The sequence below is a fragment of the Narcine bancroftii genome, chromosome 6 (assembly GCF_036971445.1).
Source record: "Narcine bancroftii isolate sNarBan1 chromosome 6, sNarBan1.hap1, whole genome shotgun sequence".
In the NCBI taxonomy this organism is placed as follows: domain Eukaryota; kingdom Metazoa; phylum Chordata; class Chondrichthyes; order Torpediniformes; family Narcinidae; genus Narcine; species Narcine bancroftii.
Window position 1 is genome coordinate 238,917,085 of NC_091474.1, and position 22,130 is coordinate 238,939,214.

A 22,130-nucleotide genomic window follows, 5' to 3' on the forward strand; every position below is an offset into this window, starting at 1 on the left:
TTTTATGTGTGACCATTACCAAAACTTCATTCCATGTTCAAAAATGATAGGAGAAGAGGGTGTGAAAAGTCGATACAAGTAAAATTCAGTAAATTGGAGACAATTGATTAAATCGGCAGATTGCAGAAAAACTGGAGAATTGCATTAGAATGGCTTTTTCCCAGCAATAAAAGCTGACAAAACATTGGAGAGAAAGCTGATTTCAGTCCATAGGCTCAAATGGCATGTGAAGGGATGATTTTAAATTCATATATATTTTTCTTTTTCTTTAAATTAAGACATACAGCACAGTAACAGGCCATTTTAGCCCACAAGTCTTGTCACCCAATTTACACCCAATTAACCAACAACACCCAATACATCTCGAACAGTGGGAGGAAACTGAAGCCCCCGGGGAGAACGAACAAACTCCTTACAGACAGCGCAGGATTCAAACCTTGATCCTGATTGCGAGCGTTGTGAAAGCCTATGGACTCTCTGTCCCTGATTTCAGGCTCTGCCAACATGCACATATACTCAGTGTCTGGTTTTGAGGGACTACCAACCAGGGCATATACTTTTTTGTCCTAATTTTCTGGGACTAGTTTTATCCCCAACCACCAGCTGGTTTATACTGGTGTTGGTACTGTAAAGGTTTACCCATAGACCCAGTCGGGAGTATATATTATGCAAGGTTAAAAATGGCCAGAGACGAAAGGTTAAGGACTGGAGAGCTGGGAAAGAGTTGGAGAAGATTCCTGAGATTGCTATTTTGGAGGTTGACTTGACAATTGAATAAATGTAGCCGAATTGCAGAAATATTTGGTTATTTTCCAAGTTATGATGTCAATGAAGATTTGCACTGAATTTTATTTTTGGGTAGCAGACGAATTATGTTTTATTCTGTGGTGACATAATTTAATTTCACTGTGAATTTTAATCCACTTTAAATTAATTTTTTTTAAAGTTAACTTTTAAGTACAGCACAGTAGAAGCCAATTCCAGTTATTTAAAATTGTGTTGCTCAATTACATCCAAATTAACCTTTAACCCTGAATGTTTTGGAGGGTGGGAGGAAACCAGAGCACCCAGGAGATATTTACGTAACCACAGGGAGAGTGTACATAGTCCCTACGATAGTATCAAATCCTAACCTGGGTCTCTGGCAATAGTGTCGCGCTAACTGCTACGCTAAACTGTGCCACCGCTTGTTCTTGAGTGGGGAAAAAATAGACTTTAGGTGTAAAACCAGCTCACCTTCACTCACTCAGAGTTGTGAATTGCATCACGGACCATCACGCAAACTAAAGTCTCCTCCATTGACTCTACCAGAACTTCCATAACACAGCAAAATCATGATATAGGGGCAGAATTAGATCATTCAGCCCATCAAGCCTGGTTCACCATTCAAATCATGGTTGATGTATTTTTTTCCTCTCAACCCCATGATTCTACCTTCTCCCCATATAATCTTTGACACCCTTTCAAAGCAAGAATCTATCAACCTCCACTTTAACTCTATCCAGTCATGGCTTCCAGAGCCATCTGTGGCAATGAATTCCACAGATACACCACCCTCTGGCTGAAGACATCTCATCTCTGTTCTAAAGGGACATCCTTTTATTCTGAGTCTTTGACTCTCCCACTGCTGGGAAAATCTTCTCCATGGCCACTCCATCCAGCCCTTTGAATATCTTGGTAGGATTCAATGAAATTTCCCTCATCCTTCTAAACGACAGCAGGTCCAGAGCCATTGAAGACTCCTCATTGGTTTAATGCTCTCATCTCCAAGATATTTTCATAAACCTCCTCTGGACATTCTCCAATGTCAGCACATCATTCCTCAGATATCAGGCCCAAAACTGCTCATAATACTCCAAATGAGATGTGACTAGCAGTGTTATATCTTTGCTTTGATATTCCAGTCCTCTCAAAATGAATGCTAACATTCCACAGATTTAATCCGCAAGGTAATCTTTTGGGAATCCTGCTCTAGGTCTCCCAAATCCCTTTGGGTCTCTGCTTATGAAGTTTCTCCCATACAATGCTACAGCACAGAAAACAGGCAATTTGGCCCTTCTAGTATGCGCTGACCATTGTTCAACTAGTCCCAATAACCTGCACCCATTCCATAGCCTTCCAGACCTCTCTCACCCATGTATCTATTCAGTTTATATTTAAAACTCAAGAGCATTGATACAGACAACAAGCAACAATGGCCCCAACACAGATCCCTGAGGCACACAACTCATCACAGACCTCCAGTCTGAGAAGCAACTATCCACTACCACTCTGGTTTCCGAAAAAAATAGTGCATGCCTCTACTACTTCACTGCATGAGCACACACCTCCCAACATTATATTCCATATGTTACTTCTTTGTCCATTCTCCCAACCTATTCAAGTCCCTCTGCAGATGTGCTGCTTCCTCCACTAGTCTTTGTATCAACCATCAGCTTGGCATCACCATTTTACATCAACCGCTACTGACTGGCAGCCAGCCAAAAAAGGCCACTTTAGACACACACTTGGAGTTCAGCCAGTCAGCCAATCTTCTTTCCATGCTAGTACCTTTCTTGTAAAGCCATGGGGTTCCTCTCTCATTTTGCAATCTTGTGTAGAGTATCTCTTGTTGCCTCAGAAAATCAGCCAATCATATTCAAGGACCCATCCTATTTCTAGCAGACTCCTATTGAGTTTGGGAAAAAAAAAGCTAGATTCTAGGGCAGCTTCTCATCACTTATCAATCTCTTGAATGGAATTCTCCTATAATTAGGATTTTACAAACCTTGTTCATTGCACCTCTTGCACTCCCCCCCCCCCCCCACCCCGCACTTCCTCTGTAACATGATATTCTAATTTCTTTTGTACTTATGAATGGATTGATTTGCATGGAGAGCAGGCAAGCAGTTTTTTTGCTGGATCTTGTGTGACAACTATAAATACAGTGGTATGCAAAAGTTTGGGAACCCTGGTCAAAATTTCTGTAACTGTGAATAGCTAAGCAAGTAAAAGATGACCTGATTTCCAAAAGGCTTAAAGTTAATATTTTAAGCAAAATTACTTTTTTTTATTTCCATCTTTTATAATTTCAAAATAATAAAAAAGGGCCCAAAGCAAATTTTTGGGTACCTTGCATGGTCAGTATTTAATAACGCCCCTTTGGCAAGTATCATACTTGTAAGTGCTTTCTGTAGGCAGCTAAGAATCTTTTAATTCTTGTTTGGGGGATTTTCCCCATTTCCAGAATTTGCTGGTATTTAATTGAATTCATTTCTTCCCTCTACCAGTGAAATGTTCCCCATGCCACTGGCTGCAACACAAGCCCAAAGCATGATCAATCCACCCCCCCACCTCACCACCACCCCCCCCCCCCCCGTGCTTAACAGTTGGAGAAGCGTCCTTTTCATGAAATTCTACACCCTTTTCTTTTCCAAACATATCTTTGCTCGTTGCAGCCAAAACGTTTTACTTTAACTTCACCAATTCACAGGACTTGTTTCCGAAATGCATCAGGCTTGTTTAAATGTTCCTTTACATACTTCTGACACTGAAATTTGTGGCAAGGACACAGGAAAGATTTTCCTTTTGATAACTCTTCCACGAAGGACATATTTGTGCAGGTGATACTGCACGGTAGAGCATTGCAACACCCCCTCCAGAGTCCACTCAGTTTTCCTGAAGGTCTTTAGCAGTCATACAGGGGCTTTGATTTGCCTTTCTAGCAATCCTACAAGTAGTTCACTCAGAAAGTTTTCTTGGTCTTTCAGGCCTCAACTTGACCATCACCATTCCTGTTAACTGCCATTTCTTAATTACATTACAAACTGAGGAAATAGCCACTTGAAAACACTTCACTATCTTCTTATAGTCTTCTGCTTTATGGTTATCATTTATGTTAATATTCAGGGTGCGAGGCAGCCGTTTAGAGGAGCTCATGGCTGCTGATCATTGGGACAAGGAGTGAGGAGTCAGGGTATTTATAAAGCTTTGACATTTGCATCACCTTGCCTTTGTGAACAAGATAACAAGCTAATCAAGGTCTGAGTCTGCTAAAAGTTATCTGAGAGCTCAAATCTCTTGGGGTGCCCAAACTTTTGCATGGTGCTCCTTTCCTATTTTTCACTCTAAAATTGTACAACACCAAAATAATACTCTAATCTCGCTTAAAATATTGAAAAGAATGTGTCATCTGTAACCTTATGACATTTGGAGATTAGTGTATCTTCTACTCACTTAACTATTCACAGTAACATGAATTTTGACCAGGGAACCCCAAACCTTTGCATACCACCTGTACTTCTATCTAATCCAATTCAATCCCGTGGATTTTGGAACTAAACAGCAGACCAGGCAGCATCTATGGAGAGACTTTAGCCCCTTTAACATTTGGAAATAATCCCAGGAATTTAAAGTGTGAAAGCAAAATCAGCTTAATGCCGGCATCAGATGATGTTGTCTCAAGCCAGGCCTCAACCCCTAGTACAATTCCTGGCATCTGCAGACGTCAGCGTTGCAATCAGTCAAGTGTAGAATGGGTAGTTGCATTATGGGATTGAAATGGCCCAAGTTTTTATGTGAGTGCCGGAACCTGAAGGAAGAAAAGATTAAAATTAAAGAATAAACTTTGCCGAGGGATGTTGCAGCAGAGGAGAGAGAGAGAGGGAGGAAATAAATAACAATAAAGATCAATAGTGAACAATTTAAATGGCGCGGAAAAGTTGGTATCCTTTTCCCACGGACTTTATTAATTGTGCGCTATAGTGCTACCAACTTTCCCAAGCTGTTTAAAAATCGTCTACTATTATTATTTATTGCTGGCACTTTCCCATGGTCCCTTTTAAAGGTTTATGTAGGTCGGCACAACAACAACAGGGACTGAAGGGTTCATACTGTGCTGTACATAAAGCTTAATCATGTTATAATTAGGCATGACTAATTTTCTTCAAATATAAGATCATAATACATTGATCAGGATTTAGGGCAGGTCCACCATCACTCGATGTGTCATGATGTCACCAGTAGAAGGTAGAACAGTCCTAAACCCTGGGGATGGCTCCTTGCAAGTGTGAAAGCATCCAGCATCCCAGTTAGGAGTGGTCGTGTGAAAAGCCAAACCCCCATCCCTGGAACACTGAACGGCATATTTAGTAGGATGCAAGCGTAAAAGGGGCTTTTAATTCTGTCTCTCCACAGATGCTGCCAGACCTGAAATGTATTTCTAGCATTTTCAGTTTGTATTTCTGATGTTTAGTACCTGCATTTTTTTGTTGTTCTTTGAGCATTGCCTCACTTGATTGAACTTATATTGGATTCTGGTGGAGTGATGCGCATGAGACACGATTGAGATTGCAGTTTCCAGCTTCCGAAGCAAGAAGCCTTTTCATTCAAATCTGCTAGGAGATGGTATTATCCTTCCAGCTTCAGGCCAATTACTGTGCACTCCTGATTATAGGATGGGATAGATCGGTGATATTGAATGTAAAATTTGTTACAATATGCAAACCAGAAACTTACGATGCAGTCTTGGGTAAATTTTTCATGAAATGTGCTTTAATTTTGTATGCAAACCAGAAACTTACGATGCAATCTTGGTTAAGTTTTTCATGAAATGTGCTTTAATTTTGTAGGTTTGCGCAAAAAAATGCTGGAGACTCTCAGCAAGTCACGCAGTGTTCTTTATGGAGCTTAAAGTTACGTTAGTTGCTTCGTAAATCTGTTCCTTCTCATTCCACTGTTTTTTCAACAATTTCCGTAAATTCCCATCTGGACTCTTTTCATAAGAGTGTTTTTGTGAACTTTGTGGCCATTTTTGAGTTTCAAGAATAATACCAATTGAGTAAATGAGACCAATTACATTGAATGTAAAGTGCTAAGAAAATTACACTTTTCCTTCCCATCGTATAATTATAGCTTGATTTGCTGAAGGTTTAGTATTCTTGAGGGCACATTTACCATTCATTTCCAGGTATGCTCATAATTTTAAGGACCATGAATTGGATTGTCTGGCTTTCTAATATGTTTCATTAAATGAGAGTGCAGATTAAGAAGTCCCCATTGGTAGTCATGTAATGTAATGCAGTTCTGTGTGGTAAATATCTTTTAGTTGCACTGTAGGCTTTGAAACAGGAGTGTCTTCTGGGGGTTGCCTTTTAGAATATTGAACATTACAGCACAATACCGGCCCTTATGCCCACGATGTTATGCCGACCTATATAAACCTACCCCACAGCAATAGAATCCAAGTGGTATGTCAGTGGAAAGAGAAAGGTTGAGAGCCACTAGGTTAGAACTTTATTCCCTGGAACATCTGATTAGGCGAGATTTAATATAGAAAATTATGAGGGGCAGTGATAGCATAAATGCAAGCAGTGTTTTTCCACTGAGGTTGGGTGAGACTAGAACGAGGACATGGGTTAAGGGTGAAAGATGAAATGTTGAAGGCAGTGTTTCTCAACCTTTTTCTTTCCACTCACATACCATCTTAAGTAATCCCTTACTAACCACAGAGGATGCCAGAGGTGTTCTGTGGTTAGTAAGGGATTACTTAAAGTGGCATGTGAATGGAAAGAAAAAGGTTGAGAAACACTGTTTTAAGGGAATTCCTATATGCAGACTGGTGAGCGTGTGGAATAAGCTGCCCGTGGAGGTAGCCGATGTGGGTTTGATATTAACTTTTAAGGAAAATTTGGATAGGAGCTGCAAAGAACTTGGGTTCTTTGAAACAACTATACTTTATTAGGTATAGAACTCATTCATGACCATCTGGAGGCATCCATCTTGAATCCCCAAGCTGCAACAAACCAGTCTCTAACTCCCACTATTGGTCAGGCGGATCACTAGCACTCTATCATTATTTCCATTTTCTTTAAGATGTTTAATCTAACAACATGTCACACTAATACAATATTCATTTCAATTTAAAGTTCAACAAAAACCTAAACACAACATCAGAAGCACAAACTTTTAAGTGCGCAGTTCTTTTTCTTTTAGAGATTCAGCCTGCAGGTGCTTTGATAACATGTGTAGATCTTCTTAACACAGGTGTTTGAGTCAACTCTGCTGGTCCACTCCTGTCTATCACTGGTGGTGTTTCCTCTGTTGCTGTGCAGGCTGGACCTTCTGCATTTGTCTGTTCCTGCAGAGTCTTTTGTGTTGTCAGCAGGCTCTTTTGATTCCTCCTCAGTATTTGACCCTCCTCTGTTCTGACAGTGGAGGATCTTAGAAGATTTACTTCCTCCAGAACAATGGCCTTTTTGTCCCAAGTGTTGGAATCTCTTAGTCTCATTGTGTCATGTTGTCCCAGGTGCCCTAAGCTTCTTACGGACTTGTCAGAATTTGCTTTTTGTCTCCATTGCAGGTGCTTTTGTTTCCATTCACCATCTTTGACATCTCTGTTCTTGTTTTGGTCTGCAGAGTAGGGAAGTGTGGTTCATAGTCTATGTCCCATCAGAAACTCAGCAGGTGACATGCCATGTTCAAGTGGCAAAGCTCTGTAACTTAATAGAGCTAGATACGGATCTTGAGCCACTATTTAATTCTGTGAACTCCTTCCTCTGCTTTACCGTTTGACTCTCAGTGCAAAGAACTTGAAGTCACATGTCGAAAATCTACTCTTCTGTAAAGTTCTGGAATTCTCTACAACTATACCATGGTCCATTATCATTATCGATAATTTGAGGAATTCCATGTCTTGCAAAGATCAATTTCATAATAGGAAGTGTTACAAGATCAAACCAGCATTCACAAAGAAGGCATATCACACAGGGATAAAGATGAACAATTACTTTATTATCAAAAATTCACCTTCAAACTTTAATTCAAAATCCCCCCCTTTTATAACAATGCCCACTGGTTACTATCCAAATCTCTATAACAGTGTAAAACTAATAAATTCCCCAGCCTAAATATAACATATGTAATTAAAGTCTAAGTTATATTTCCAACCAGCCCACAGAAAAACTTAGACACAAAACACACAAGACTCACAAAACTTCGATCTCAACTGAAGCAAAGATCATAAACAAAATTCAGTTTGTTTGGTAAACTGAAGCCAAAAGATCTTTGAGAGAGAGAGAGAGAGCACAACATTCAAAGTTGTCTTCTTGTGTTGCTTGCAGAGAGAGGAACCACTGGCTTGGTCTGGATCCTTCTGGCTGCGTTCGGAATGTTCATCCCTGTTTGAAATCCCAACATTCTAAACTGTCCTCCAGACCATGACTGGGCCTCCTTCCACTCCACAGCGCCCCAAGTTGTGATTTATCATCCAAGCCCAGAAATTTTTTTTCATTTTCTGCACATGCTCAGTCCATCTCCCACTTGCATTTTTTCCATTCCAAGGTGTCCCTCATGAACCCTTTTCACCATCTCTTGTCACAGTGATTGAGGAATGATAATTCTGCTCTGTCTGAGTAGAAGCCCATTGGCAACACTGAGCTCAGCTCTGATGTTGTAGTATGGCTGACATTCACCTCTGGGCCATCTTTCATTCAGATTCTTGTTGACCTTCTGTAGAACTGGGTCCTTTTCTGTTTCAGCTGTGATCTGCATGGATTTCATGACAGATACGGGAAGAGATTCAGTGAGAAGGTTCACATGGAGATTCACATCTGTCTCTGTGGAACTCTCATTGTGTGCTTCAGTCAATGTTACTACCCTCAATAATCCATCAGCTAACAAAATACATTTCTCTGTTGTGAACACCCTCTTGACTTGACTTAAGTTTTCACATGCTTTTTCACCAAGCAGTGATTCATGTCCATCTGGGACTACTGCGAACCTGAGGTGGTATTCTTTATCTTTAACTTTCACCTTGAGTTTACATGTACCTTTTGTGTCATTGCTCTGTCCATTGTAGGCTTTGAACTGTACAGGATTTACATGGATGTATGGCTTTATTTTCATTGCCCTGATGTCGTGCTCACAGATCAACTTGACCTTTGTGCCTGTGCCCAGCTTAAAAGGAAGATTTGTTCCATTTGTATGCAATGACACAGTCCACTTATCCTGCTCGACTCTGTTCATGATTGGCTGTTCAGTTTCTTTCTGCACCACCATCCCAACGAAAAGTGTTTCACTGAGAGCAGTTTATTCTATAGTGTGTCGTCTGCAGGCTTTCATTTCTGTTTTGTTTTCCTTTGGAAAAACATAGTTATTTTGCCTTTTGCACTTATTGCAGACTTTTCCATTGGCAGGGCATTGTTGTGGGGTGCATATTGAGTGCCCACATCATTTGCAACTGAATGCCTCTCCATCTTTTTGTTGTTTTCTATACCTCGTTTTTTGTTTGTGTCTGGACAGACAAAATGGGTATGACTATGTCTTCATTTTCACTGACTTTTGCACTGTCACCGAACTGTTCTCATTCTGCAGAGCTAGTTCACTGGCGTGGCATATCTTCACAGCACCAGCTAAGGTAAGCTCTGTCTCTCACAGCCACCTCTCTCTCACTTTCTTATCAATCAACCTGAACACAATTTGATCACGGATCATTGAATCTTGCTTTTAATTTCAAGTACTTTAAAAAAAGTATCAAAGCTCTCTCCCTGCAGATGCATGAGTGAGTGAAACACATACCTCTTGAATGTTTCATTTTTCTTTGATGAAGAGTATTCATCAAACATTTCGATAATATTTTTGAACTTCCCCCTGTCTTCTGCCTCAGGGAAAACAAATCTATTGGAAACCTCTAGAGCCTGAGGTCCCGCCATGCCCATGCATCAGGTTTGCTATCAATGGCTTGCAGGTACAAGATAAATTGTTCTTTGAGCAACCTCCACTCGTGGTCGATATTTCCAGTCCAATTTACAACATTGGGAACCTTCACACTTGCCATTTCTCTGCTGATATCAACTGATGCACACTTTGCACATTTCTAATGTTTCTATCACTCCTCGAAACATGCACACTCCTTGCACCTTCTGATGTCTCTTTTATTGTAATAAAGAAACATGTTCTTTTAAAACAACTATATTAGCCATTGAACTCATTCGTGACCATGTGAAGGCATCTATCTTGAAGCCAATTGAAGCTGCAAAAACTAGTCTCTGTCTCCCTCCAGTGGTCAGGAGGATCTCTAGCACCCTATGATTACAGGTACATGGATGGGAGGTGTATGGAAGGCTGTGGTCTGGATGTGATCAATGGAACTAGGTTATAATAATAATTGTTATAATAATTTGGCAGACTAGATCAGACCTGGGCAATGTAATGCCCCCGGGCCATCCCTGACCAGCCCGCGTAAGGTTAATTGGAAATGAGAAAATAAAACTTAAATAAGTTTACCCCATGTTTGGATTAAAACTGCATTGCTTTTATTTTGAAGGTGTCTTTTTTGTGCAAGTTACGTACGTACGTAGGCTACGCACGTATACATATGTAGTAGCCTACGTATATAAATCCGTGCGTGCGCACACCTTTACCTTTACTCAGTTTACGAGTTGACGAGTGTTAGCCCACAAAAATGTCCGCTCATGCAAAAAAAGAAAGATTGATGCAGAATGCAGTTTTTAACAAAACATGGACTACTAAGTATTTATTTACTGAAGTCAGAGGTAAAGCGTGTGTTTAGTTTGTGGAGAGCAGATCGCCGTGTTTAAGGACTACAATTCAAATCGCCATTACGAGACTAAACACGCGGAGAAATACAAAAACCTGACTGATGCCGAACGGGCATGGACATCTGAAGCTGCAAAAGGTCATCTAAGCTGCAAAAGGAACAAGGCTTTTTTATCAAGCTTCATACACCCAGGGATACAGCAGCCAAGACCAGCTTTGTGGCGGCAATGCGGTCAATGAAAGGGACGACGATGGGGAGTGATTTGTTCACAGAGGTAAAGATATGTCTGGACAAGCTGGGACTGAAATGGGACAGACTGGCAAGTGTTACAACGGATGGTTGTCCAAATCTAACGGGGAAAAACGCTGGACTTTGAAAACGGATGCAAGATAAAGTGACTGAAATCAACCCAGAACTGGAATTGGTATTCTTATATTGTATTATACATCAGAATGTGTAATGTAAGTCAGTGCTAAAACTTAACTATGTTATTGATGTTGTAATTAAAATAGTTAACTTCATCAGGGCACGAGCATTAAATCACAGACAGTTTGTTGCACTCATGGAGGAACATGAGATTGAACATGGTGTCCTAGGCTACCACACAACTGTAAGATGGCTCAGCCTGGGCAAAGTGCTGAGAAGAGTTTGGGACCTGAAAGCAGAAATTCAAGAGTTTTGTAAGAAGAAAGGCAAAGACATACCAGAGCTCTCAGATGGGAACTGGATGGCAGATCTTGCATTTGCTGTTGATGTGACTGCACTGATGAATGAACTAAATACCAAACTGCCACGTAGGGGCCTTTTTGTTCATGAAATGTACAGCTTGGTGAAGACTTTCAGGAGAAAGTTGCAGTTTCTTTCAAGCCAAAGGGAGAGCAACCCTCTCACTCCCATGCAAACCCTGAAAGAAGACATACCATCAGCTGATCACCTCCGCAGGTACTCATCCATGTTAGGAGCACTGCGTGGTGAGTTTTCGAGACGATTTGAAGACTTCAAAACAGTTGAGGGTGAAATGCACATGATTTCCTCTCCCTTTACCTGTAGCCAGTGATGTTTAGCTGGAACTCATGGACCTGCAATGTGAGATAGTACCTGCCAGAGCACTTTAAGTCAGTATCACTGCTGTATCTTTACTCTTCTCTCAAGGAGGGGAACTTTCCAGACATGAGGAGGCATGCTCAGAAGATGTTGGTTCTCTTTGGATCTACCTACATATGTGAACAAACATTCTCAGTGATGAAGTTTAACAAATCCAGGTATAGATCCTCTCTCACTGATGATCATCTGTCAGCTGTCCTTCACCTATCCACCTCAGACATTCAGCCTGACTTCGATAGACTTGTTCAAGCCCAACAGAGACTTGATTTCTCTCACTGAACAAGAAAAAAGAACTGAGGAACAGCAAATGAGGTGGTTGGACTACAAGCAAAATGGTAATAATAATTTGTATAAAGCTGATTTAATGCTGGTGTTTCCAAAATGGTACATTTCTGAACATGCACATTTTGTTTACAATTGTTTTGGGTCATTTTGATTGAATAAATGATGTTTTTCCAAAGCTTATTTTCCATTGCTTAATCAGTCGCATCTTGTCAAAATGATGCAATTTACTGCTTTTATAAGGAGATAGAACTAATATTAAGCATAATTTAGTTCAGCCTATTGGTCTGGCCCTCCACAATATTTTCTGTTTCTCATGTGGCCCTTTGGCCACATCCCCTTGGATGTGCCCACCCCTGGACTAGGTAAATTGAAGGGCCTGTTTCTGTGCTGAAGGTTTTCATAAGATAGGTGGACCATTGTAGAGTTAAGAACTACAACCAGATCTGTCACAAACTTAGTTAAGAGATGCTCTGGCACTCTTTCTCCTCTTTTTCACATTTTCGTGCAATGTTTAATGTTTCTGACTGTCTGCTACCAACAAGGAAGGCCTTAATAAATACAAAATAGCAAAGGATATTTGAGTCCTATCCAGCTGTCTTGATGTATTGCACATTGAATTTCACTTGTATACCTCATGGAAAAATATGAAATTATTGTTGCATGAAGCACAGGAAGTCATCAGAATTAATAGTACTTAAAAAAAATGGTTACTGTGGGAGAAAAACTGGCTTTATCGATGTTTTCTATCTCGAAACAGTCCTCTGATACGATGAACAGCTGCTGTTACCTGATTTTGCTGATGTTTCCTAATATTAGTCACCAGTTTTCTGACTTAGAAGGGATTTTGTTTTGCCGCTTTTCATGGCTTTACCCCTGGTGAAGATTTCCAGGAAATGTTATCCACTGAACTAATGGATCTGATCATTTAATGCTTAAATAGAAAATTAAAAGCATCCCAATTGATGCTGTTTCATGCACGATTAATTGTCGCACAGCACAGTAAGGCTCTCCTAGAGTGCAAATTATAAGCAGTGAGGCAGCTCACTTCCATTAATTTCATTCTATATATTCAGACTGCTGCCTCCAGCCAGAAATAGGTTACTTTTTAAAATCTGACTGCTTTTCCTCCATCTCCTGACTGTTTTCATTTGTAGTTATATGAATATTTTGAAAACACATTGAAATAGAAATGGGCGTGAAATACTTAAAGCTACTTGTGTCAACACAAGTAAGGTTTGTAAAGGTTTAATACACAAATGTGCTGGACAAACCCAGCAGGACACGCAGCATTTGTTATGGCAAAGACACATAACCAACATTTTGGACCTGAGTCCTTTGTCAAGGTATGAACAAATAGCAGACAGGTGCCTGCCTGATGGTGGGGAGAGGGGCAGGGGGAGACAAAGGGTTGAAAAGTAAGAGGTCATAGGTGGATATGGATGGGAGGGCAGACAGGAAAAAAAAGCTGGGAAGTGGTAGGGGGAGAGGATAGCTCTCTGAATGGACAGGGAAAGGGACGAGGAGCTGGAGGAAAAGACAGAAGGTTTAGGGAGGGAGGGGGGTCCTATCGGCGACGGCAGAAATCGATGTTTTGTTGGAGAATGCCCAGACAGAATATAAGATACTGTCCCTCCATTTTGCGGGTAACCTCAATCCAGTACTGCATGAGGCCATGGACAGACATATCAGTTCTGGAATGGAGGATGGAATTGTCATAGTTGGCCGCTGGAAGGTCCCTGCTCTTGCAGCAGACAGAGCGAAGGTGCTCAACAATCTCTCCGACGTAGAGGAGGCCACTTGGGATACAGTGGATGACTCTTGCAGATTTACAAGTGAAGAGTTGCTTCAGTCGGAAGGACTGATAGCGGGGACCTTCCAGTGACCAGCCATTTCCGTGCTGCACCACTTGGGGCCCCAAATGTGTTTTACATATTTTCAGGCACCAACACATTTAACGTGATAAGTATTTCAAATAACTTTATGTGTAAGAATTAATGTCTGCAAGTGTTTTGATTTTCATGTACTAAATCGTGAATGATTTGGAACCAAGTGAACCAGCTTTTAGATCTTACCCTTTTATTGAGGTATGACTATATGACACTCACTCACGAAGCTTCCAAGTTTATTTGGCAGTATTTGAGCAATAGCTACAATCCAGTAAAAGGCCAAAAGTCCTTATGAAATTCATACTGAACAACTTTACATCCATGGCAGAATTAACTTTGCTGCCTCATTTTATTTTTTCAATATCTTTTATCGATGTAGTCAGGCAGCACATACTTTGAAAGAGCAATCCAATTAGTCTCACTTTCCCATTCTTTCCCTTATAGTCTTGAAAATGTTTCCTCTTCAGATATTTACTCAGTTCCTATTTGGCAGTTACCAGTAAATCTGCTTCCACTACCCTTCAGGCAGTGAATTCCAAAACACATGTGGGGTGAAATTTGACTTGAGAGCAGAGGCCAAGTCCTATTCAAGTCAAAGATACTGAATATTAAATAGATCCCTGTTTTGCTTCTCCATTATGTATAATTTCACCCCGATCTTGTCAATCTGGAAATTTTAATGGACAGAGAAATGCATACTAAAGGGGCGCTGTGGTGGAGATTAATCAAGTCAAGTCTAGTCAAGCTTATTGCACAAGTACAACCTGACGAAAAAGCGATCTCCAGTCCCCAGTGCAAAACAACCAGATGCGCAAATGGACATCACACACATACAGACAAACAATGTAGGACAAGAATTCATATGATCAAACAAATAAATAACTATTTTTGATCAATATGAGAGTCTCGGATGGTTAGTGTGAGCAGTTCCTTTGGTCGTTCAGTGTTCTCACTGTCCGTGGATAGAAGCTGCTCCTCAGCCTGGTGGTGTTGGCTCTGATTCTCTTTCCTGACAGGAGCAGTTGAAAGATGCTGTGTGTGGGGTGGAAGGGGTCCTCAATCAAGTCTCATCCTTCCTCTCTCCTGTCTTCTTTCCATATCTAATTAACACCCTATGTATGTGGGTCCACCCCCTTTCAATTCTTCTCCCGTCCTTTTCCCAGCCTGTCTTTTTTCACTCGTGCCTTGAGGAAGGGCTCAGACCCAAAACATATATCTCTACCTCTATGGACGCTGTGAGACTGGATGTTCCTCCAGTATTTATGTATTTTGATCATAAAACATGCATCCCAGTGTATTTCATTTTGTCTCACTGCACAATACAAATGAAGAGCGTCCTTTTGTCTCCAAATCATTGCATGGGACCACGAGGGAAGATTGCAAGATGGAGGGAAATGGAATGACTCACCCACTCATGATGAGAGAATGCAGCTTAAATAAAGGAGAATCTGGAAAGCTTCTTTGCTATTCAACATATGCTCAACTTGGCATGCAACATTTGTCCAGTATTTCTCCATCTGGGATCGCGATATTGCTTCACATTTTGTACATATTGTATTCGCAAAAACATATTTTTGGGCTGCAAGTTGCCAAGGTATTTTTTTGTTGGCTTATTGCAGCAATGTGATATTGATGCTCTAGGCATGTAATTTATGGGAATTTGAAATAATTACGGTGTGGATTAATGGGAATTATTACATGCTGATACACCACAAGAGATTTAATGACCTGTTTATATTGCTTTTGATTTCACCACTGTTGAGTGGACTGGGTAGTTGTTTCCTAATTGATATTATTTTTAAATTCCAAGGCAATTCCCATTTTTCAGACTTCTTTACCATAGTCTGACAAATTTGACCAGATTTGGTGTGAGCTAAGCTACAGGAACATTATTGAGTCTACTTAAGTGCTAGTCAGTCCATAACATCCATCACCAAAAGAGTCGTAAGGTGCTTTCACACTGCCCCTGTAAATAATTTTTTTAATTTTTACTGGTTCACTTACCTGTGTGAGCACGACCAACATGGTTTTGAGGTCATTTTCATCCCAATACTTACCCACCAAGGTACGTAGTATCAGAGCTGATGCAAAACGCTTCAGCTCCAGTGTAAAAGGCTCACCCACCTTCCCTGGATGCCAACACGGTAATGCTGCAGGTCCTGACTCCTTTTGCACCGACCAGGATGCCGGGTCCCTATGTAAATAAAAGGTTGCACAGAACCGGCTTTTCTTGGTTCTGTATGAACACTCTGATCCACCCAACCCAGCTTTAAACACAGGTTGTTGACATGCCAATTTACTGGGAAGCACCTATCGAGCTGTACTGCACGGAAACAGGCTCTTGAGCCCAGCTCGACCATGTGCTCGTTGCCTATCCCATTCACCCACATTTGTCCCTTACCTTTTCCTATCCAAATCTTGTTTAAACATTACAATGGCACCTTTGCCACTTCCTCTGGCAGCTTGTTCTACACACCTACCATACTCCATGTGGAAAAAATGTCTCCTCGGATCCTCTTTAAATCTTCCATTTCTTTACTTAAGCCTATACCCAATAGTTTTCGACACGCTGAAAAAGATCATGTGTATTCACTTCACCTAAGTTCCTCGTAATTTTTGTAAATAAAGTCACGGAAAAACACCATCTCCCCTCACCCCTTTACCACATTACATGCCATCCTGATTTTAAAGTGGACTGAATTCTTTATTCTGGAGACTAATCCTGGATTTTTACTTGTGGCATCCTTGGAGGCTCAAGATTCCTGTGGCTTTGAGATGCCACCTTATAAAATTATTTTTTTTCCGAAAGAAAATGGGCTTTGCCAATATTTTTTTCTGAAACATTTTGGGAAAACCAGAAAAAAAAACACTAAAACATAATGATCATTCCAGAAAGAAATGGCTAACATCTTTTTTACAAACCATTAAACTGTCTCTAATTGCCCACCAAGAATGATGACACTAGAACTGTGTTCCTTTGCAAATCGTTGCACTAACACTTTGTACTAATGGTAAATAATGATACAAGGCTATCAGCCATTGGTGGACAGTTAAACTATCATTATGTACCATTGAGAAGTGATTAAAGAGGTGTTAAAGAACATTGAGAAGTGATTATGCTGTCATTATGCATTGCTCACTGACAATTGATTCACAGACACACATGAGGTTACTGAAGAGCCCATAGAATACAAGCATAGATAGCACATTGGCTGACAGGCAGGGAACAGATATGTTTCTGCAGAGCTGCTGCATTCCAGGAAATATTCCCATTTCCCCAAAATGCATGCTGCATTAAAAAAAACACTCTGAATGGGAATGAGGGTGCCATTTCCGTTCCGACGACATTTTACCTCCTGGAACCCTTTTCAATTTCCCGAAACGCCTGCTGTCTAAAGTGAACCTCAGGCATTCCGTGAACAACGGGCTAATGAATAGGATGTCATCACGGTGGTGTTGCAAGTCCCACCTCTTTACCTACCACACATCCTGTCTAAACTCGCCTAAAGAAACGGAGATTTGGAGTTTCGGTCATTCATGTGTGAACGACCAATGCCGAGATGCTGGACATTCTTCAGACAGATAAGATCACACGTCCATCTAAAACGCATAAGAGAGTTGGAATTCAGAGATCATATTCTGATTGGTTGCCATTTCTGCAGGGGTCAATGTTGGAGCCGCTTCTTTGTATGTTGTCTATCAATTATTTTGATTATGAAATCAATGGTTCTGTGCTTTGTTTAAAATGATTCAAAGATGGAGGAGGTGGTAGTGTTGAGGAAACTGGAAGGCTGCAGAAGGTCTTCGACAGATTAGGAGATTGGGCAGGGACCAGACGGGTTGAGCTCATTGAGCAGACTAGTTTATTTCAGGCTGCTGGGCTGTACTTATACTCCCAGCCCGGACCTGGCTGAGAACTGTGCTGGAGGGTGCTGACGTCACCTGGGCATCACGTGGTACCCCAGCGTGGGCTTCTGAGCCCCGTGCTGGGAGGAAGGGAACACCCATGACGGCGCCATTGTGGCTGGCTGCCCTGCTGTGTGGCTTAAAAGCAGGGCCGGTTCGCCTGCCTAGTAGTGAGCCGCCACACAGCAACCCCCCCAGAACCGGTGCCAATATCCTTTTTCGCCAGGCAGCCTTGCCTCTTGGGCTGGGCTACGACCATGGGCTCAGTGGGATTGATGTGCACTGGCCTCAGCCTGTCCATGGTAAACAGCTCTCGTCTGCCGCCAATGTCAAGCGTGAACGTGGAGCTGGAATACTGTACAACCCTGTACGGCCCCTCATAAGGTTGCTGCAGAGGTGCCGTGGTCGGGCCCCGCCGAACGAAAACGTACTCCACGGAAAGCAGTTCACCGGGAATGTGAGACAGGCGGGTGCCATGTCTGGGCGGCGGTGGGGGTTCGAACGAGTTCAAGAGTGCTCTGAGGTGAGGAAGTAGTTCGTGTGGCGACCGCTGGGGATTGTGAGGTGCGTTGACGAACTCATCAGGTAGTGCTAGCGGTGTACCGTAGACCAGCTCAGCAGATGATGCCTGCAGATCTTCCTTGGGAGTGGAGAGGATGCCCAGGGGCACCCAAAGCAGTTCATCCACCCAGTCGGGACCAGTGAAGCGGGCCATGAGTGCCGACTTAAGGTGGTGGTGCAGACGTTCGACCAGTCCATTGGCCTGTGGGTGGTAGGCCTGGTGTGGTGTAGCTGGATCCCCAACCTGTTGGGGAGCTGTGCCCAGAGCGCAGATGTGAACTGGGTGCTCCGATCGCTGATGAGGTGACCTGGGACAACGAACCGGGCGATCCAGCCATGCAACAGTGCTCAGGAGCAGGAGTCAGTGGAGACGTCTGGCATCAGGATCGCCTCAGGCCAGCAAGTGGTGTGGTCCACCATCATAAACAGGTAACGGTTGGCCCGGGAAATGGGTAAGGGGCCAACGATATCCATGTGAATGTGGCTGAATCGTTCCCGTACATGCTCGAACTCCTGTACAGGCACCCTGGTGTGCCTGTGCACCTTGGACATCTGGGAATGGGTGCATGTTCTGGCCCAGCCCATGATCTGCTTCTGCAGCCAATGCGATACGAACCATTCTGCCACCATCCGGACCGTGGACCTGATGGATGGATGTGAAAGGTTGTGGATGTGACAGAAGACATGCCTGCGCCACTGCTGGGGAACCACTGGTCGTGGAGTGCCCATGGAGATATCGCACAGGATGATACCTTTGCCACTCAGAGTCGGGAGGTCTCGGAATTGCAGGCCTGTGATGGCGGTCTTGAAGGCTCTCATCTCCTCATCAGACTCTGGTCCCGGGTGAGCTGGTTTTTTTTTTTTATTTAATTTTTTATTTTTCACACCATAAACCACATTGATCATGATACATACTTTTTCATTTTCAAATATATACAGTGCCATTTTCTCCCCCCCTCCCTCCTCTCATCCCACCCTCCCTACCTCCCCCCCCCCGTCCATTTAAAGTACAAAATCTAGGATACATTAAACCAGTCAAACAATGTTGTCATTCAATAAAAATAAACAAGAAATTCCACTGAGTCAATTCTTTTCATTTCCTTCTACTTTCGTTAATTTAGGTAGTGAATGTCCCCGGTAGGTTTTCGCTATTGTGTTTCATGTAAGGCTCCCATATTTGTTCAAATATTTCAATGTTATTTCTTAAACTATATGTTATTTTTTCTAATGGAATACATTTATTCATTTCTATATACCATTGTTGTATTTTCAAATTATCTTCCAATTTCCAGGTTGACATAATACATTTTTTTGCTACGGCTAGAGCTATCTTAACAAATCTTTTTTGTGCATCCTCCAAATCAATTCCAAATTCTTTGTTTTTTATGTTACTTAGGAGAAAGATCTCTGGATTCTTTGGTATATTGTTTTCTGTAATTTTATTTAATATTTGGTTTAGATCTTCCTAATATTTTTCTACTTTCTCACATGTCCAGATTGCATGAATTGTTGTTCCCATTTCTTTTTTACATCGAAAACATCTGTCAGATACTGTTGGGTCCCATTTATTTAACTTTTGAGGTGTAATGTATAGCCTGTGTATCCAGTTATATTGTATCATACGTAACCTCGTATTTATTGTATTTCTCATCGTTCCAGAACTTCTCCCATGTTTCCTTTTTTATCTTTATATTTAAATCTTGTTCCCATTGAAGTCGAGGCCGGGCGTTAGCACACAAATGGCCGGTCGTGAGAGTGCATCGGTAACCACATTGTCCTTCCCCGCCTTGTGCTGAATTTCGGTGGTAAACTCCAACGTGAAGGAGAGGTGACGCTGCTGGCAGGCCGACCGCCTGGGTGAGGGGTTTGTGGTCGGTGAAAATGGTAAAAGTCCTCCCCTCCAAAATATAGCGGAAATGCCGCACTGCCAGGTACATGTCCAGTAACTCGTGGTCGAAGGCACTATACTTGTGTTCCAGCGGGCGGAGCAGGCGGCTGAAGAATGCCAGTGGCTTCCAATGTCCATTCACCTGCTGCTCCAGGACGGCACCGACGGCTGTGGCAGAGGCATCGACAGAGAGTGCCATATGCAGGTCGGTGTGTGGGTGGGCGAGCATGGTGGCCTTCGCGAGGGTGTCCTTGGTGGCCTTGAACGCGGTGCAGGCTTCTGGGTTCCAAGCGAGCATTTTGTGATTGGCTGCGATGAGGGCGAATAGCGGCTGCGTGATGCGTGCAGCTCCCGGGATGAAGCGGTTGTAAAAGTTGACCATACCCGCGAACTCCTGCAGCCCCTTGAGGCTGTCCGGGTGTGGGAACTCCCTGATAGCGGCGACCTTCACAGTGGCGGGCATGGCTCTTTCGGCTGTAATGGTATGGCCCAGGAACTGCATGGACTCTTTCCCGAACTGGCACTTGGCCGGGTTGATGGTAAGGCCGAAATCGGCCAGCTGGGAGAAAAGGGCACATAGGTGGGCCTTGTGTTGCGCCTCGTCCTTGCTGGCGATGAGGATGTCGTCCAAATAAATAAAGACGAAATCCAAGTCCGTGCCCACAGAGTCCATGAGATGCTGAAGGGCTGAGCGGCGTTCTTGAACCCAAACGGCATATGCAGGAATTCGAACAAGCCAAAGGGGGTGATGATGGCCATCTTTGGTATGTCCTCGGGGTACACCGGAATCTGGTGATATCCGTGCACCAGGTCAACCTTGGAGAAAACCCTCGCACTGTGCAGGTTGGCCGTAAAGTCTTGGATCTGAGGGATGGGGTAATGATCAGGAACGGTTGCCTCATTGAACCGTCGATAGTCTCCGCAGGAACGCCAGCCACCGGAGGCTTTCGGAACCAGGTGGAGCGGCGAGGCCCATGGGCTGTCGGACCGCCGAATGATGCCCAGTTTCACAGGTGCGAAAACTCATCCTTCATCACCTGGAGCCTGTCAGGCGGGAGCCGGCGTGCCTTGGCGTAAACCGGTGGGCCCTGGGTAGGGATGTGGTGGAACACCCCATGGCATGGCAAGGCAGTGGAGAACTGTGGCTTGAGGAGTGTCGGGAACTCTTCCAGCATTCGCTTGAACTCGTCTCTGGGCGTGCTGATCATGGCCATCTGTGGTTGCAACAAGCGGGAGGCGTCCAGGCGAATGGCCTGGAAGGTATGGGTGTCCACCAGACTCCTACTTCGAATGTCCACCAGAAGCCCGTGTGCAAGGAGGAAGTCTGCATCCAGGATGGCAATCGGGAGGGACAAGACGGTGAACCTCCATGTGAAATTTCGTTGGCCGATCTGGAAGTTGATTGTCTTGTCTCCATACGTCTGGGTTGCTGTTGCGTTGGCTGCATGGAGGGGAGGTCCACGAGGTCAGTTCCTGGACTTGATGGTCGTGGCCGGGATAATGCTGATCTGGGCTCCAGTGTCAACGAGGAACTGCCAGCCATTGACTGAGTCCCGCAGTTAGAGGAGGCTGTGTCCTTGGCCAGCCGCCGCGGCCATTAACAGCAGCCAGCCTGGTTGTTTCCCTGGAACGAACAGGGCTGACAACACTTCTGAGCCTTGGCTTCCCAGCACTGGTGGTAGAAGCAGAGGCCTGGAGCGAATGCTGTGGCCTTGATTAGGCTCTTGGGGGCCCCTGCAGGGGCCAGGTGCTCTACAGCAGCGCTACGAGAGGGCTTGGCATGGTCGTCCCCATGCCTTATGACATGCTGGACTGCTGACCCCTCCAGGAATCTTGCGAGCCATAGCTCATGGGCCTTCTGGGCGACCATCCTCAGGTCGGTGAAGCTCTCCTGGACCAGCAGCGGCCGGATGTCCACGGGCATATGGTCGAGGAAAATACGCGCGAAGAGTGGGCAGTTGGT

General features: G+C 43.3%; 1 protein-coding gene and 1 pseudogene across 6 annotated transcripts in view; both read left to right on the forward strand.

Moving 5' to 3' along the window:
• The window catches only part of kif6 (kinesin family member 6), a 645,381-nt gene that overhangs the window by 320,607 nt on the left and 302,644 nt on the right, over window positions 1-22,130 (forward strand). The window lies entirely within an intron of this gene.
• Window positions 10,764-11,594, forward strand: LOC138736921 (general transcription factor II-I repeat domain-containing protein 2B-like; annotated as a pseudogene).